Raw genomic sequence first — 5,186 nt, 5'->3', positions numbered from 1 at the left:
AATCCTGAAAGCAGCCCGGGAAAAGAAGTCTGTAACATACAATGGTAAAAATATTAGATTGGCAGCTGACTTATCCACAGAGACCTGGCAGGCCAGAAAGAGCTGGCATGATATTTTCAGAGCACTAAACAAGAAAAACATGCAGCCAAGAATACTATATCCAGCTAGGCTATCATTGAAAATAGAAGGAGAGATTAAAAGCTTCCAGGACAAACAAAAACTGAAAGAATTTGCAAACACCAAACCAGCTCTACAGGAAATATTGAAAGGGGTCCTCTAAGCAAAGAGAGAGCCTACAAGTGGTAGATCAGAAAGGAACAGAGACCATATACAGTAACAGTCACCTTATAGGCAATACAATGGCACTAAATTCATATCTCTCAATAGTTACCCAGAATGTGAATGGGCTAAATGCCCCTGTCAAAAGACACAGGCTATCAGAATGGATAAAAAAACAAAACCCATCTATATGTTGCCTCCAAGAAACTCATTTTAAGCCCGAAGACACCTCCAGATTTAAAGTGAGGGGGTGGAAAAGAATTTACCATGCTAATGGACATCAGAAGAAAGCAGGAGTGGCAATCCTTCTACCAGATCAATTAGATTTTAAGCCAAAGACTATAATAAGAGATGAGGAAGGACACTATATCATATTCAAAGGGTCTGTCCAACAAGAAGATCTAACAATTTTAAATATCTATGCCCCAAACGTGGGAGCAGCCAACTATATAAACCAATTAATAACAAAATCAAAGAAACACATCAACAATAATACAATAGTAGTAGGGGACTTTAACACTCCCCTCACTGAAATGGACAGGTCATCCAAGCAAAAGATCAGCAAGGAAATAAAGGCCTTAAACGACACACTGGACCAGATGGACATCACAGATATATTCAGAACATTTCATCCCAAAGCAACAGAATACACATTCTTCTCTAGTGCACATGGAACATTCTCCAGAATAGATCACATCCTTGGTCCTAAATCAGGACTCAACCGGTATCAAAAGATTGGGATCATTCCCTGCATATTTTCAGACCACAATGCTCTAAAGCTAGAACTCAACCACAAAAGGAAGTTTGGAAAGAACCCAAATACATGGAGACTAAACAGCATCCTTCTAAAGAATGAATGGGTCAACCGGGAAATTAAAGAAGAATTGAAAAAAATCGTGGAAACAAATGATAATGAAAATACAACGGTTCAAAATCTGTGGGACACAACAAAGGCAGTCCTGAGAGGAAAATATATAGCGGTACAAGCCTTTCTCAAGAAACAAGAAAAGTCTCAGGTACACAACCTAACCCTACACCTAAAGGAGCTGGAGAAAGAACAAGAAAGAAACCCTAAGCCAAGCAGGAGAAGAGAAATCATAAAGATCAGAGCAGAAATCAATGAAATAGAAACCAAAAAAACAATAGAACAAATCAATGAAACTAGGAGCTGGTTCTTTGAAAGAATTAATAAAATTGATAAACCCCTGGCCCGACTTATCAAAAAGAAAAGAGAAAGGACCCAAATAAATAAAATCATGAATGAAAGAGGAGAGATCACAACTAACACCAAAGAAAAACAAACTATTATAAGAACATATTATGAGCAACTCTACGCCAATAAATTTGACAATCTGGAAGAAATGGATGCATTCCTAGAAACATATAAACTACCACAACTGAACCAGGAAGAAATAGAAAGCCTGAACAGACCCATAACCAGTAAGGAGATTGAAACAGTCATTAAAAATCTCCAAACAAACAAAAGCCCAGGGCCAGACGGCTTCCCGGGGGAATTCTACCAAACATTTAAAGAAGAACTAATTCCTATTCTCCTGAAACTGTTCCAAAAAATAGAAATGGAAGGAAAACTTCCAAACTCATTTTATGAGGCCAGCATCACCTTGATCCCAAAACCAGACAAGGATCCCATCAAAAAAGAGAGCTATAGACCAATATCCTTGATGAACACAGATGCGAAAACTCTCACCAAAATACTAGCCAATAGGATTCAACAGTACATTAAAAGGATTATTCACCACGACCAAGTGGGATTTATTCCAGGGCTGCAAGGTTGGTTCAACATCCGCAAATCAGTCAATGTGATACAACACATCAATAAAAGAAAGAACAAGAACCATATGATACTCTCAATAGATGCTGAAAAAGCATTTGACAAAGTACAGCATCCCTTCCTGATCAAAACTCTTCAAAGTGTAGGGATAGAGGGCACATACCTCAATATCATCAAAGCCATCTATGAAAAACCCACCGCAAATATCATTCTCAATGGAGAAAAGCTGAAAGCTTTTCCGCTAAGGTCAGGAACATGGCAGGGATGTCCATTATCACCACTGCTATTCAACATAGTACTAGAAGTCCTAGCCTCAGCAATCAGACAACAAAAGGAAATTAAAGGCATCCAAATTGGCAAAGAAGAAGTCAAATTATCACTTTTCGCAGATGATATGATACTATAAGTGGAAAACCCCAAAGACTCCACTACAAAATTTCTAGAACTTGTACAGGAATGCAGTAAAGTGTCAGGATATAAAATCAATGCACAGAAATCAGTTGCATTTCTCTACACCAACAACAAGACAGAAGAAAGAGAAATAAAGGAGTCAATCCCATTTACAATTGCACCCCAAACCATAAGATACCTAGGAATAAGCCTAACCTAAGAGGCACAGACTCTATACTCAGAAAACTATAAAGTACTCATGAAAGAAATTGAGGAAGACACAAAGAAATGGAAAAATGTTCCATGCTCCTGGATTGGAAGAATAAATATTGTGAAAATGTCTATGCTACCTAAAGCAATCTACAAATTTAATGCAATTCCTATCAAAGAACCATCCATCTTTTTCAAAGAAATGGAACAAATAATTCTAAAATTTATATAGAACCAGAAAAGACCTCGAATAGCCAAAGGGATATTGAAAAAGAAAGCCAAAGTGGGTGGTATCACAATTCCAGACTTCAAGCTCTTTACAAAGCTGTCATCATCAAGACAGCATGGTACTGGCACAAAAACAGACACATAGATCAATGGAACAGAATAGAGAGCCCAGAAATAGACCCTCAACTCTATGGTCAACTAATCTTCGACAAAGCAGGAAAGAATATCCAATGGAAAAAAGACAGCCTCTACAATAAATGGTGTTGGGAAAATTAGCCACATGCAGAAAAATGAAATTGGACCATTTCCTTACACCACGCACGAAAATAGACTCAAAATGGATGAAGGACCTCAATGTGAGAAAGGAATCCATCAAAATCCTTGAGGAGAACACAGGCAGCAACCTCTTCGACCTCAGCCGCAGCAACATCTTCCTAGGAACATCGCCAAAGGCAAGGGAAACAAGGGCAAAAATGAACTATTGGGATTTCATCAAGATCAAAAGCTTTTCACAGCAAAGGAAACAGTTAACAAAATCAAAAGACAACTGACAGAATGGGAGAAGATATTTGCAAACGACATATCAGATAAAGGATGAGTGTCCAAAATCTATAAAGAACTTAGCAAACTCAACACCCAAAGAACAAATAATCCAATCAAGAAATGGGCAGAGGACATGAACAGACATTTCTGCAAAGAAGACATCCAGAGGGCCAACAGACACATGAAAAAGTGCTCCATATCACTCGGCATCAGGGAAATACAAATCAAAACCACAATGAGATATCACCTCACACCAGTCAGAATGGCTAAAATCAACAAGTCAGGAAATGACAGATGCTGGCGAGGATGCGGAGAAAGGGGAACCCTCCTACACTGTTGGTGGGAATGCAAGCTGGTGCAGCCACTCTGGAAAACATCATGGAGGTTCCTCAAAATGTTGAAAATAGAACTGCCCTATGACCCAGCAATTGCACTATTGGGTATTTACCCTAAGGATACAAACGTAGTGATCCAAAGGGGCACATGCACCCGAATGTTTATAGCAGCAATGTCCACAATAGCCAAACTATGGAAAGAACCTAGATGTCCATCAACAGATGAATGGATCAAGAAGATGTGGTATATATACACAATGGAATACTATGCAGCCATCAAAAGAAATGAAATCTTGCCATTTGCGACAACATGGATGGAACTAGAGCGTATCATGCTTAGCGAAATAAGTCAAGCAGAGAAAGACAACTATCATATGATCTCCCTAATATGAGGAAGTGGTGATGCAACGTGGGGGCTTAAGTGGGTAGGAGAAGAATAAATGAAACAAGATGGGATTGGGAGGGAGACAAACCATAAGTGACTCTTAATCTCACAAAACAAACTGAGGGTTGCTGGGGGGAGGGGGTTTGGGAGAAAGGGGTGGGATTATGGACATTGGGGAGGGTATGTGCTTTGGTGAGTGCTGTGAAGTGTGTAAACCTGGTGGTTCACAGACCTGTACCCCTGGGAATAAAAAATATGTTTATAAAAAATAAAAATTAATTAACTTAAAAAAAAAAAGAAATGGGCAGAGGACATGAACAGACATTTCTGCAAAGAAGACATCCAGATGGCCAACAGACACATGAAAAGTGCTCCATATCACTCGGCATCAGGGAAATACAAATCAAAACCACAATGAGATATCACCTCACACCAGTCAGAATGGCTAAAATCAACAAGTCAGGAAATGACAGATGCTGGTGAGGATGCAGAGAAAGGAGAACCCTCCTACACTGTTCGTGGGAATGCAAGCTGGTGCAGCCACTCTGGAAAACAGCATGGAGGTTCCTCAAAATGTTGAAAATAGAACTCCCCTATGACCCAGCAATTGCACTACTGGGTATTTACCCTAAAGATACAAACGTAGTGATCCAAAGGGGCACGTGCACCCGAATGTTTATAGCAGCAATGTCCACAATAGCCAAACTATGGAAAGAACCTAGATGTCCATCAACAGATGAGTGGGTAAAGAAGAAGTGGTATATATACACAATGGAATATTATGCAGCCATCAAAAGAAATGAAATCTTGCCATTTGCGACAACATGGATGGAACTAGAGTGTATCATGCTTAGGTAAATAAGTCAAGCAGAGAAAGACAACTCTCATATGATCTCCCTGATATGAGGAAGTGGTGATGCAACATGGGGGCTTAAGTGGGTAGGAGAAGAATAAATGAAACAAGATGGGATTGGGAGGGAGACAAACCATAAGTGACTCTTAATCTCACAAAACAAACTGAGGG

This window comes from Mustela erminea, chromosome 5, assembly GCF_009829155.1.
Source record: "Mustela erminea isolate mMusErm1 chromosome 5, mMusErm1.Pri, whole genome shotgun sequence".
Taxonomy (NCBI): domain Eukaryota; kingdom Metazoa; phylum Chordata; class Mammalia; order Carnivora; family Mustelidae; genus Mustela; species Mustela erminea.
Note: the sequence above shows the minus strand (reverse complement) of the source record.